The 14,572-nt window shown below is 39.3% G+C and overlaps 1 protein-coding gene across 9 annotated transcripts in view; it reads left to right on the forward strand.

The window, feature by feature from the left end:
- Positions 1–14,572, forward strand: part of TIAM1 (TIAM Rac1 associated GEF 1) — a 260,244-nt gene that overhangs the window by 47,564 nt on the left and 198,108 nt on the right. The window contains exon 1 of one of the 9 annotated variants that reach the window (XM_074970820.1): positions 5,573–5,706. The exons of 4 other annotated variants lie outside the window; for them this stretch is intronic. The gene's annotated coding sequence lies outside the window, so the exon portion shown is untranslated. Of the gene's footprint in view, positions 1–5,572; positions 5,707–5,875; positions 5,891–14,572 lie in introns of those variants that run through there. 4 more of the 9 variants (XM_074970897.1, XM_074970889.1, XM_074970874.1 and 1 more) reach the window with 4 other exon arrangements.

A 14,572-nucleotide genomic window follows, 5' to 3' on the forward strand; every position in this document is an offset into this window, starting at 1 on the left:
GACTGAAAGATTCTCACTTTACATGTAGAAAATGATTGATGAGATACAAGAAACAGCCCAGCTACATTGGTCTGTTCTCTGCTTCACAGAGCACAATGAAAAGGTATAGTGAAGTGCAGTCCTAATCTTCTATGCAATACTAGGGATTGATTTACAGTTACCACTAGGTATTTTTTTCTCCCTTACCCTCTCCAGAATTTCCTCCTGGTGTGTAGAGATGAGAATGCTACTGCTAATATCCTGTTTCTTCTGCACCATCTCAAATTTACATTGTAAATGAGAATTTTTCTGCATTGGTATCTTAATTAAATCATTAGTGTGAATCTTATTGCTGAAGGATGCTGGAGTAATAGCTCTGGAAACTGAAGTGTGTTCTCCACAGAAAGGGTACAGCAGCAATGCAAGCTGCTCTGCCAGTAAGACTCAGCCTTGAACTAAGTGTGTTGGGGGCAGGGAGAGGAAGAATTGATCTGCACATTTTCTTGGACCTCACCTCTCCTTATGAGACTCCCAGCAAGGGTGCAAATTGTGCTGATGGCTTCCTAATGTGGCCCTTGTTCACTTGGAAGTGTACTCAGACCAACATTATTTCACAGAGCATTGAATGGCAATGACTTTCAATCGCTATTGGCCTGGGCAGGATTTGAATTGACAGCCTAGAGGCGAGGGGCCCTAAATTCCATTACCAAATCGCCTGAGCCTGCCAGCTCCTACTCTCCTCTTTAAAAATTATTCTTTGAGCTGTGCTTTGTTGCTAGTAAAGAATGCTAATGGTTGCACAGTCTGTCTTCTGAAAGTTCAGCGTGTGCCAATTGAGGTTTTTACTCCATTTCTTCACCACTTTTACCAAGTCTCTTGCTCAGGTAAAATTGCTGTTGACTTCCCTGGCAGTTTTATTAGAGGGAAAGCTGAATATAAATGGAGTAAGGACTTCAGGATTTTGGACCAGAGTGAGAACTCTCTCTTGCTACATAGGAACTGTGAGATGTTTGTCAGTTAATCTTGTAATTCAAGGGTGATTTCTCAGCCTCTGGCTAGGGATGTCTATTTTTTGGAAATGTGACTTGACTATACCAGGATGAGAGAGCCTGATGGCAAAGCCCAAACTGGCTCATCCTGGCTGGATGTCATAAGAATTTTTAAAGTTTTATTTTTAGGGCTTGATTCTTGGGTGGATAAAGTAGAGAGGATGAATGGCTGCTGACTGCCAGGAGAGGATCAGGCATATAGTTTTACAATGCCCTCACCATCCCCCCCACCCATGATCCTGAATAGCTCCCCCACATCATCCTTCCTCTTACACTGGGTTAGGGATGTAGTTGTGTTGCCTCTGCCAGTTTTATGCCAGTGGAGTTTTTAAATAAATAGTTTTTAAACTATATTTTAATTCTTAAGTAGAAAGTTTCATGACTCACTCCTGGGATCCTGATGCTGTCAGAATTCCCAGTGACTTCAACAATCAATACTGACTTTGTGAGTTGTTTCCTTGAGGACTGCAGGATTGGCCAGTTAGTGACTGCAACACTCATTAGGTATTGCCTGAATTGCTGTCTTCCTTTGGAAGTGTATGCATTTTGGAGTCTTTTATGGTTCACTCTGACATAATTCTGCAAAGGCAAATAGGCCTAAAATTAGTTCTACCAGCTGTCTGTTGGATGGTGAGCATGCATGTATGCTTGAGGCCCATGTGCTCATGCATATTGCACTGTCCTTATGTTCTTTCTGTCTGCGTGTCTTAGAACATAATGGAACTTATACTCCAGGAACTTCAGGGACCAAGATTTTTGTATATTTCCATGTCTTAGCTTGCAAGAATGAAATAGACAAGCGGAGCCAGGTCACTGAGAAACCCAGCATGTAGGGTTTTGTGTTTGCCAGGTCAGCTTTGTGACCGAGAAATTTTAGTAGTGCTGCCGTGTTTATTTTGGGGAACTAATACATAAGGGTTAGAATTTTTAAAAAAATCAGAACGATTGACCGACAAGGGAGTGACACATACACACTGCATATCTTTGTGAAAACATACTGCAAACCCAGGTTACATGCTCAGTTTTACCATAAAGGGATTTCAATCAGTGAAAAGTATAGAGGAAGTGGTCAAATTACACCAGGGTCCTCGATTTTTGTGTAATTTCATTACACTTAATAGCCTTTTTATGGCTAATACTCTACCAGCACTTATTTGGTTTATAATCTGTCTCAAAATAACTAAAACATACTCCAAATGCTGATTTTAGTGCAGAACCTGTGTATGAAATGCAGTGGTATATATTACTATGCTGGGCGTACACAGCTTTAGGTTTGAGCTTTTACTAAGAATGAAAATCCAGGCTCTACTGAAGTCAATGAGAGTTCTGCCATAGACCTCAACAGAGCCAAGATTTTTCCCCTAAATGCAATGGATCTTTTTTTAAAGATACACATTAGAGCTGATTGAAAAATGAGGGGAAAAGTTTTTTGCAATTTTTTTAGGTTTGAAATGTTTTGATCAGCTCCAATACTCTGATCTTAAGAAAATTTGTTATAATCATGACTGCATTTGGTGAAAGATTTGGCTTTTAAATGAGAATGATTTTTAGGGTCCAAACTACGTACGTGTGTGTGGTTGCCCCAACTGCTGTCCTAAACTAAAGCAAATATATTTATACAGGTGTGTGGAACTGGTACACTGCCTTATTCTGAAAATTAAACATTTTCAACTACTTGAATATTTATTCAAGCATGTCGGTACGTTTTCCCCCAAAAGGCCAGATTCTTTGAGCCTACCCATTAAGGACTGACTTCTATTAGTAGAACATAAAAACAGAACTGCGGAGCTTTGCTGTCTGCATTTTCTTCCCTAGCTTCTTAATTTTATGATTAATTTAGTTGCCCAATTTTACTTCCATTGAAGTCAGTGGTATTTTGTCATTGATTTCAACTGGCGAAAGATCAACCTTCTAACAATTAACCTTAAAATGTGATAGTAGCTGTTCATGATGGAATACTGCATCACTGAGAACTAAACAAACACTTGCATCTCAGCAACCTGGCATAATATACAAATTCCACTTTTTTTTTTTGCTCACTGTCTTTTGAGCAGTCTTCTACTTTTGGCCCAGAGTAAATAGATTACCATTTGCTTTTTAAAAACTGCTGTTTTCCCTATTAAAACTTGGCCTGGATTTTTGAACATTCCCGTAGTTAAATGGACCCCAGTCATGCACATAGTTATACTGATCTTAAGGATGTAATCTGTAATTCCTAGTTACCATATGAAGGGTTGCTATTCATATTGGATTGGCAGACAAACTAAATGGTGGTGGTTGGTGTAGGTTCTACTAGCTTAGAATTATTATGCCTTAGAAAAGTGTGATTTCCTGCTCAGGTAAGTATGAAACTTACTATTCGTCTTTATTGAATGAGAAATTCAGGGAATGTATCACATAATGCTAGTGGCACTTAACTTACACTGAAAGTTTTAGAATCAAGAGGCAGTATAACTTGGCCGAAAAGGCTGTAAACTGCTGTACTTTTCAATGTTGTAAAGGTACCTCTAAGAATTTTTGATGCATGGTAGAATAACACTTATATTACATTTTAAAACACACCAATATGTAACTATCTTCCCCCCCACCTCAAAACCAGTCCGTATAATGGTCAATACTCACTTTGTTGACTCTTGGCCATTGCTACACTAGCTCTAAAAAGTATCTGGAGCAAACATTGGTTGCTTAGCAACATACTCCAGTCTAAGAGTGTTGGAGAATGGGTCAGTGGTCAACAATTATGTACAATCAAGGTTAAACACGCAGGGCAATCTGCAACATTACCACACTGACAACTGGAAAATTTCAGCAGTATGGTGTCTGAATTTATGGCAGTTGTTGTAAGTAAATTTATAATAGTTGTAGTTTTGACCTCATAGACATGAATATTTGTCTAGTTTCATGAGAGAGGGTAGATGCCCTTTTCTATATCAATATATTGTGGATAGACATCAAATAATTTGAGTAATGTAAGAACGATCTATATTTTAAGTACATTTCTTTCCAAGGGCCTGATCCTTCAAATGCTTATGCAAGTACCTGGATGATGTAACTGGGTCTACATGACTGAAAGCTATTTTCTTCAGTAAAGAGTGCCCCATTCTGCAAATATATGAATAATGAAAGGAATATGGATATTTTACTCAATCACCTAGTTGAATGGAAACCTATTATTCACCCAAACAAGAAAACAAACAAACTGCAGCATGAACTTGATGGATCTGTTGTCCGAGCCTTACTTTTGCAGCATTTACTTCCATTATCCTTTTGTAGTTCTCCTAATGTGGGTGAAGGAGTCCTTAGTAGTTCTCCCCCTTTTTTACTATATAAAGGAAGGACTAGTTTATGATTGTTTTTTCTTTTTGCTGGAATATGCATTAAGAGTATAAATCTTTAACATGGTAGTAAATCTTTTAGACTTTTTTATAACTCTAGCAAAACTAATGTTTTTCATTTCAGAGAATCATTGACTTTAATTGTATAATCAGTTTAAGGTCTTTACCTACTTTTCATTTGTGTTTAATTAGTGCTCCCCCGTCCCCAGACTCATGACAGACTTGTGAAGTAAGAATTAATTGATAACTTTTTACAGATCATATGAAATAGTTATGAGACTCTTAACTGAAGGTAATTTATATTCCTAAGCACTAATGCTGTATCATTGTCTGTCTGAAATAAGTCATAGGCAAGTGGGCAGCCCTTTTTCTTCAGTGTACTTGACATTTCTCTCTCCACCCATCTAGTAGACTTCTTTAAAAACGGGGGAAAAAGAAGTACTAGCGATTAAGATGTCTTACTGGCATGTCATGTCACTCACTAGTCATCAGTCAATCAGAAAATCAGCTAAAATTTTTCTTTTTAACAAAAATACAAGTTCTTACAAATATTTTCCTTGTAATATTTCATGCCTTAAACACTTTAAAACCCTGGGTTGTTTTGGGGTTTGTTCCTATCAAACATTGGACAAAACAGTGATTTTATATTTTTCATATGTATATAAAATTTTATATCTTGGGATCTCTCTGGATTAAAAGACTTCTACTAATTGTAGCTGCATATATACAGACCACTTTTTGCATCACTGAGTTGCAACTACCTCTAGTTGCATGTAACAACTCTTTATCTGCACGTAGCAACACTACACAACAATTTTTGGGTTCGTAGAATAGGAAATAAAACCTAACTTATCCAGTTAAAACTACAGGAAAAAAATGTAGGTAGGCATCATGTAATTACAGAATGCTGTTGGAATTTGGCAGGAACAATGGTGTTAATACCTCATTTCTTGCAAAACCACTTTTCATGACCATATATACTCAGGACTTAAGATGGCAACTCGAGCAATACAGCAGGATGCTAGGAGAAATCACTGAAGCACTAATTCCATGAGGACTCAAGCACCATCTTCTGAATTGCCAACATAACTTCTTGCAGAACTTTGGACGTCTTTTACAATGTACTGATTAGACCTAACTCTGCTTGCCTTAAGGGACTTGACAGGACCACAGCTGAAGGTTCAGAGGAAGAGAGTCTGGAGGTCACTACCATGCATTGGCAAGGAGGAAGAAATGGATAATCAACAGTTTTTTTATCTCTTATATCTGAGTGTATATTCTTGAGCTTCTGTCCAGATGGTTCCAACTGTTCTTGTTGGTGTGGGTTTATGGAACTTACCTACGTGAGTAATTTTATTCACATGAGAAGACCCATTGACCCCAATGGAGCTATCCAAATAAGTAAAGTTATAAGCATAAGTAGCTGCAGGATTGAGCCCCAAGCACTGGCTTTCACTCAGAATCTTTGGATTTTTGTATGAGTGTACCTTCTCCGAATTCAATGGAAATGCATGGATAGAAGTGAAGGTAGAACTTGATTTTGTGTTAAATTCTGATTTGTGTATAAATACAATTTAACAGTTTATACAAAATTAATAACCCAATCAATCCTTCACTTGGACAGCAGAGGATAATATAGCATGTAATTATTTATACAGGAACATAAAACATTAGGTTTTATGCTCTCATATGCGATTTAAAGAGGCTATCAACTGTTACTGAGTAATGGATACTCAAGAAAGACTAGGGGAAAAATATAACTGAAACAACACACACTATTGCCAGAGCTAGTTGTCACACTAAGCACTTTATTGTCTTACACTGCGGTACCAATTCAGCCTCATTAGTTTGTATCTGATTCTTAATTAATGCTAAATATATTCCAACACAGATGGTATTTAATTGTAGTGTATAATTTTTGTACATTTTTAATAGTGAATATCCAATTCTGTTACTCTAGCCTTTGTGATTAAAAACAAATGTCTATCTCTTTTTATCAGTGGATCTCAAAGCACAGAGTATCATTATCCTCATTTTACAGCGAGAGAAACTGAGGCACAAAGGTGATGCTCGCCCAGCAGGCCAGTGGCAGAACCAGAAATAGCATCTAGGTCTCCTGAGTCACAGGCCAGTGTATCCACTAGGCCACACTGCAGTGTTCTCTGCTGTCGACTTTGTCCATATTATAACTTTACCTGTTCTTTTGCAAGGAGCTGGTGAATTATTCTGAAGATTTGTTAACATTGCTTTGTTACAACCATCCCTTCAGCAACCAAGGAGTGTTGAGTCTTCAAAGTTTTTTTTAAAAAAAATTTTGTTAGTGTTGCCTCCTGCTGCTGCTAACTTGAGGGAATCTGGATTGGCTGCCTTCTCAAGATGTTGGTCTTCCTACTAGTAGAATATATTGTGGCTACCTGACAACTTCTTGGTTATCACTATGCCCCTGCATGGTGGTAACTTATGGTTCAGGCTTTTTAATTTTAGAGAGAGGATGGAGAGATTAGGCTCCACTAGTGTTTTCTTTTTTTCTTCTGATTGATGTATTTATATAATGTAGCATAGTATCTATTCTGCAGAAATCACAGGTCAAATAATGCCCCACTGACTCATATAACATGAAATAAGCACATGTAAAGGATTTTCCTGAATATTCTGTATGAATTGATTCTTGTTTAGCCTTTTGCAGATATGCTGCTGTCTCCCCTGTCATATTCAAGTAATTATGATGCAGGACTTTAAGAGCCAAAGTCTGCCTTCTCATGGAAGTGCCTTCAAATGGGAATGCATGTATGTTGCAAAAGCAGTATTATAAAACTATTCTGGGAGGCAGTGGCCATACGTATAGGCCCACCATACAGATTCTTAGTGTCGGTGTTTGCATAGCTGCTATTGGTGGGTCAGTCAGCTGTATTGTGTGACAAACATGCAGCCCAAGGTCCTTGACTGCTAAGTTCCTTTGTGGCACCGGTCACTGAGGGGCTGAAAAATAGTTTGTAGGTTTGGGAGGGGGCCAGGGATGGGTCAGGAAGCTTATTTCTGTGCTTCCCTTCTGCTGACAGTCTTTCTGGCATTATACCTACATATGCAGTATTAAACCATCACAACTTGGTTCTGGTCTGGATTGGTGGGAAACTGACACCTTGTAGTATAAAAATAAAATGGCATTTGTTGCCTTTCTGTGGTATATTTCAACAAATAAAATATTTCCCTGTGTGCATCTTTATTCTTTTAAAGAAATTCCTGTATTAAGATGTAAAGGGGAATTTAATTCCCCTTTATAAGAGTTTTAAATTGTTTAAAGCTCCATTTGAGTTTTAAGTAGGTTTAAAAAGAAATCTTAATTGTGTATTAATTTGGTTTGTCAAAGTACAATTGCTAGGAATGAGGTAGGAAACTAATTTAAATCCAATTTTCAGAATTCTGTAGAAATAGAACTGGAGTAGTTAGTGCTGGCTTCAGTAATTAAGAGACAGTTTTTGATTTAGTCTTGAATGCTAATTGGCGATGGAAATTGGAAGGTGATATTTTGTTTGCTATGAAATTGGTGATTCTCTAGACCTATAGCCTTTGGCATGTATATTGGGCCAAATTGTTTACATGGATCTATAGGATTCTAGTTAGCTTATTTGGATCCAAAATTTCATTTGCTTTTGGTAACCACAAAGACTATGAAGAAAGAGCTTCTCAGTTACCTTGGGGACTCTGGATCAGTCTTTGTGTTGCATAGAACAGGCAAAACACTCTTCACCCTGGTGAATAGCAGTGATGTGGGATGCTATATGCTAGGTACAGAGCAGGTTCTGCTGCCTATGTCCTGCCTATGAAGCTATTCCCTGCCCTGGTACTAGGGGCATGTTTGTGAGCACTGCAGGCAGAATGGGGAGTATGCCAGAGGAGGGAGGTGTGGCAAGGGGCAGGGGTAGGAGAGAACTGTACCTCCGTGCTAATGTCTGTAGAAGCTAGTACAATGCTGTACAAGGTATAGCTTTTTCTTAGGTTTTCCCTAACTTGTTTCAGGGGTGGAAGTGGCCCCCAGCAGCCCCAAAATAGCTCTGCAGCAGCACAGAGCTGAATCTCCTGAAATTTGGTTAAGATGAGAGACTTTAACCCCAGTTAAAGTTCCGGCACAATAGCAAGCAACTGCCAGTAGATGTCAAGCAGAATCCCCTGTCCCAAAGCGTCTTGCAAACAATCAGCATTTGTGCTGTACTACACTTAAAACGTCCTTCCTCAATGTTATCACACCAAAAATGAATTCTGCTTACGTATTGAGTCCACAAAGCTTGTTGGTGATCTAGTGCTGCAGATTCAATAAATTTTGAGACCATCTATAGATTTTAAATTGCCTTTTAATTTATCCACTAAAGCAATCAATGGCAGGGAAATGATCTACAGAGACAATATGGCTAGGATGCTGTTATCTTTAAAAACCCAGGATGTTTGTTACTGCTTCAGTTTCTACAAAGATAGCATAATGAGTGTGATAAAGACCGCATAAAAAGGTGAACATGCTGATAGTTATCAAGTATAATAGGCCAACAATTTTACCTCCCTATTACAAATGCCTATTTTTCAGGATTATGGAAGCTACTGTTTTGTTTCATTTTAAATTAAACCCCAGCAATTCCTACCTTCTGGCCTCCCAATTTCAAAACTGACTTGATATTTATTTATTGCACCCTAGAGTGCCCTCCTGAAAAAACACCTAGTGGAGCTGTTCGTTCTAGCTGGGTGGTTTTTTATTATTTTTTATCTGGAATCCCCCTGTCTAGAATGCAGCTAGGAAGTTGACTATATTGGCTTCCTAAGCTTGACCATGCCCTCTTTTGATGTAAATAAAAACTATTGGAGTGTGAATAATAATGGTCTGTGTTAACTGAGGGCTTGTTAAAGGGGACTGTGCTGTGTGGCAAGCTATTTGGCCTATAGGTTCACATCCTGGCTTGCTGTGCACTAATATCCCATGTAGACAAGCCATAAGAGAGCTTCCCTTTGCAGTTGCAATATTTCCCACACTACCTTGCAGCTATGCTTCAGCTTTGACCTATGGGACCCATCTGTAGGGTGAGAGGATAGAGTAGTGTTCATGGGGCTGATCTTGCAAGGTGCTGAGCATCTCTGGAGAGGTGCTGAGCACTCTCTATTCGCATTGCGGTTGAGGATGTTTGGTGCCTTGCAGGATCAGACCCCATGCCTCTTCAGTCTTGGCTTCTCTAATGCAGCTGCCAGAAGGGTTACAGATGTGGTTCTTGATCACCAGCTGGGGTTGGATTTAAATCAGTGATATAGGAGCAAAAAGTCCATGTTCTGTTGCCAATCCCCGGGGACCTAGATAGTTCCCCAGGTGATGCATCTAGAATGGTTTGCTGTACTCGCAAAGCCAGAACAAATGAGGATTAATTGTTTAATGTTTTTCATGGGCTAGATTTGCAAGGGAGGGATGTTTTTAGGGGGTTTCTTTTGTTTTAGAGGATATTTTAACAAGAAATTAAAATCAATGGTGAAACATCTTTTGTCCTATTTTTCTGACCCTCGGGAAGAGGGTGAATCAGTGGGCCCCTTGCTTCTCCCTAGTTGACAGAAGAAAAGTGTTCATCCAGGGTGACGTGATGTATTTGAGCCTCTGCAGAAATCTTCCCTAGCTGGTGGGCATTCAGTTAGGCTGGCTAAGCTTCTGCTCTAGGATGCCACGTTAGGATAGTAATGAGGGGTGCAGTGAGATTTCCCTTTCGTTTTAGTTCTTTGATACATTGGTATTAGGGAAGGCAATTGTAGGTGGCTGCCTAACCAGACTACTTGTTCACTTAGCAGCTAACCGGTAGCCCTTCAGAATTGAGACCAACCTGTAAGATTTAATAGCCTGGGGGGTTACATGGGCTGACGGCCTGAGAGGCTGCTTTCTCCTGGAGAGGCTCCCATGGAATCATAGCAGACGATGGCATTTCTCACAGAAGTGTACAATAGTGGCATAAAAGAATTAATCTGACCCTTTTTCCATTTTTTTTTTTTTAAAAACACAAAGGGAGAATTTTCAAAGCAGGTAGTATGGTGAGGTATCAAACAAGATATGTCTGGCTTTTGGAAAATGTTAACCTTGCAAGAAATACAGATGTTTGCATTTTGTAGTGAAGTTCTTCCTTTAAAAGTGTGCTCTGTATCTTAGTAAAAGCATCTTCTTGCAGCGTCCATGGTAAGTGCTCCTTCATAGTAGAGTAACAGACATAACGGACAATAACATGGTTACATAAAACCAGCAAAATGCCAGACCTAAACTGAAGGTTGCCCCTGTCAGCGCTATATTTGTGTGCTTTGTTCTTTTCCCAAAGCAAAATCTACTAGAAGCGCCAACAGACTGTGTGGCACATTTTTAATTTAACGCAATAGCTGTATACCTTTCGTTATCTGAGTAAAACTGGACTTGGTTTCCTCCTAGTCTCTTGTGCTCACCACAGAATTGTTGCATGAGTCATCACAACAGACCCCCTCTGCTCATGAGAGGCTAATCACAGGAACAGTGCAGGTCCGGGTTGAGGTGCGCTAGCAGCCCTACATGAAGAACTAGTCCAGAATGTGTTTGCACGGTCTTGATATGATCAGTTCATCAAATCCTTACTCTCTCTCAAACATCCATACACTCCCAGAAAACCAGCATCCAGAGACGAGGACTTGTTGCTGAGTACACAAAATAAATGTCTACTTTCTGAGTTTTCTGAAAAAATCTAGGTGGTTCGTTGCAACTTAGTGGGAGCCTGTCCCCGTGTGGTCATATAGGTTTCCACTTTGATTGGAAATAGATTCAGTAGGGTTTATGGCATGTTAGAAGATGTAATATGTAAAATCCATTGAGTACATAACATCATGCAATAAGTTATAGTTAAAATAAACCATGCTGAGGAAATTCATGAAGTGTTACTTCATCCCCCAACTTGCTGCAATAGCTAAATGCTCTAGGCACGTATGGCATGTAAGATTAGCCACTGTTCTGAGACCCATGCACCGCTGCCAGTAATAGTGACTGACTGAGTATGAGATTCTGAATTTTTTTTTTTTGTGGTATAGAATTACTGAAGTGTGTAGGAAATAAACCCACTTTGTGTGGGTCTTCAAAACTGGGGGATATGGCACTTCATTTTGATAGCAAACTGCTGTTGCTTCCTTTTTTACCTTATGAAGCAGATGTACCTTCATCTAAAGAATTATTTGGGGCATTTACAAATACAGTCACCAGCCAGTCTTGAAAAATCTGCTAGATCTCACTAACAGCTGGAGATGTAAAGCTAAAAAAGATGAGGATGGGGATGGACCCACCACCAAGGTTCAGGGGCAACTCCTTAGAAGCATCGGTCTCCTGCCCCTCCAATGCCAGAAAGGGAATGATGCTGGGATTCTTTTTGGTTGCTGTCCCTGGACCCTGTATCTTTCATATTAGTATTTGATTAGCACGTGTCTAATAAATATGACCCTCCCACTTTAGCTGCTGGAATGGTAAAGGAGCTTTTTATATTTTTCTGCCCACCCCCTATAAAGTCTCTTGCCTTCACTCAAGGTTTTGGCATTTGGGTATGGGAAGAGGAGAGGAAACAGGTCTCCAGTACATTAACCCTCTCCATATTCAGTCTCCATATTTTGGGAGGCAGGGGGAAGGGTGGGTGTTGGAAGCATCTTCCCCATGAATAACTCTAGGCTTGCAGCTTTCTCAGGCTACATAAAGATGACATTTTTGAGGATTTCTCTGGTGTCCACAGGGTTCTGAATAGTAGCTGTATGTTGCCCACAACCTTGTTAACTCTACCTTGTTGCTGCTTGGTAGCAGATGCAGCTGCAGAAGCACTGGAGCTGTCTGCAGACTCCGGAAAGACATCACTGCATTGCTTCACATTTTGGAATGTTTCCAAGGTAGAAGCTTCATTATTTTAAATGAAAGCTGAAGTTCTGCAGAAATGGGTGGCATGTTCCCTCCTCTCTCCAGGGGAAGCTTCCCCTTTGCCATGAGTGAGTGGTTTTTCAGGCCTTACTGACCAAGAAACCGCTAATATAAAATGTTATAGCTTTATTTTGTATTGTAGCAATTAATCCATCAGCCCTAATATTTTCCACTAGTAAACTGCCTGTGCTAACAGATACATACTGTTGCAACTGAATAATGGTCCTTGTCAGAAATCAATGATTTGTTACATTTGACTGACTGCAATATTGTGAAAACTCCACACCCAGCATTTAGATTTAGTGCAATGATTAGTGTAATAGAAAGTTTCCAATTATTAGCTAAAATGAATAGTTTTACTATTCTTTGTGCTTGAGCAAAGCTGTATTGTGTTATGTGGTCAGGGAACAGCCAATGCACATTTCCGTTCAGTCTCATAGAATACATTGAAATTGGTCAATTAGTTCTTGTTTCATTTTAGTAGGGTAGCTTATCTTCAACATGGGTCATACAAACTCTTAGCCAGAGATTTGGATTGATTTTTATGAAATTTCAGAGTTAATAAAATTTCATTTGAGGTAAAACATGGCTTTCTGGCCTAGCTTCTGAGTCCAGGAGCCCAGAGTACCCAGAGATCAGGATTTAACAGAGGCTGTTGTTTCCATTTGTAATGTTTGCACCCCACTGGTGTAGCTTGTCACATGCAATCTGTACAAACTTGTGTAATTCTGATCAGTCTGACATGAGTTATATAGCTAGCTGGATTTTTATTATAAAATGTGTTTTTTGATGTATGGTAAATTTCATATAGTGGTTTTTAGATGTAATTTAGAGGAATATATTTTGATAAGTAAAACAAATTACAAAAGGAGAGTACTAAGCTTCTCTAAGGATTTCAGTGTCGTCTGCAATATGAAATCTGAGCTTCCTTGGAAGACTGCGGTTAAGTTGACAAATTTAAAGATGCAGGTTAATTTAATGGCTGTTGATGAAAAAATTAAAGCACAATGACATAGTTTATTGCAGGGTCAGCATCTAGGCAGGCGGACTGAAGTTAATGGGGGTCTGTTCTAGTGCTGGGGTCAATCCACAGAGCTCATTGTAGGATTCAGGCCATTGTTGGCGAACAGAGTCCCTGATTCTGCTGTGGTTTTTTTACTTTGAGTGTTTTACTCTGAGTAGCTCCATTATCCTGCCACTCTTACTCACATGGTACCTTATACTACAAGCAGCTCTGTCAGTCATGAGTAGCACTATTGTCAATAAAGTACTACCTGAGTAGGAGTGGCAGAGTCTGGTCCAAAGCACTGAGTAATGCTAGAGTATTTCTACAGCTGCTCTTTTGTTTTTCATGCAACTGAACAAGGTTGGCTTGTTTGTTATCCTTTTTCTGTGTTGCTGGATTAAGTTGCTGTTTTGATGTGTGTAATTACTCTGACCAAAAGTAACAAAATGAACAGGTCTGTTCATGCTGAGCATTGATAGCTTCTGTGGTTATTTCTTTCCCCCAGAGTTAAAGCTGTGAAGTGAGAGATGAAACCTGTATTTCCTATTTCCCAGGCTGGTACTGTAATTGTTGTTAGGATCTCTGTTTACATAGATCCAAGATAGATTAATGCTGCTTTTAAATTAGAGTAATTATCAAAAGTCTGGAGAAGTAATGAGTATGAGTAATCAAAAATATTTCACATGGGGAGTAGAAGGTTGCGGGGACCATACAAAGCCAAATTCCATAAAATAGACAAATATAACTCTACAAATCCTGTGTGTTAGAAAAGAACATAACGGCTATACTGGGTCAGTACAAAAGTGCATCTAGCCCAGTATCCTGTCCTCCAACAGTGGCCAGTGCCGGGTGCCCCAGAAGGAATGAACAGAATAGATAATCATCAGGTGATCCATGCCCTGTTGCCCATTCCCAGCTTCTGGCAAACGGGGGCTAGGGACACCATCTCTGCCTATCCTGACTAATTTCCATGAACTTATCTAGTTTTTTTGAGTCTGTTATATTTTTGGCCTTAACATCCTCATGTTGACTGTACATTGTATGAAGAAATACTACTTTTGTTTTAAATCTGCTGCCTATTAATTTCATTTAGTGAGCCCTTAATTCTTGTGTTATGAGAAGGAGTAAATAACACTTCCTTATTTACTTTCTCCATACCAGTTATGATTTTATAGACCTCTATCATATCCCCCCTTAGTAATCTGTTTTCCAAGCTGAAAAGTCCCTGTCTTAATCTCTCCTCAATGGCAGCCATTCCATACCCCTGATCATTTTTGTT

Source organism: Natator depressus, chromosome 1 (assembly GCF_965152275.1).
Source record: "Natator depressus isolate rNatDep1 chromosome 1, rNatDep2.hap1, whole genome shotgun sequence".
NCBI lineage: Eukaryota > Metazoa > Chordata > Testudines > Cheloniidae > Natator > Natator depressus.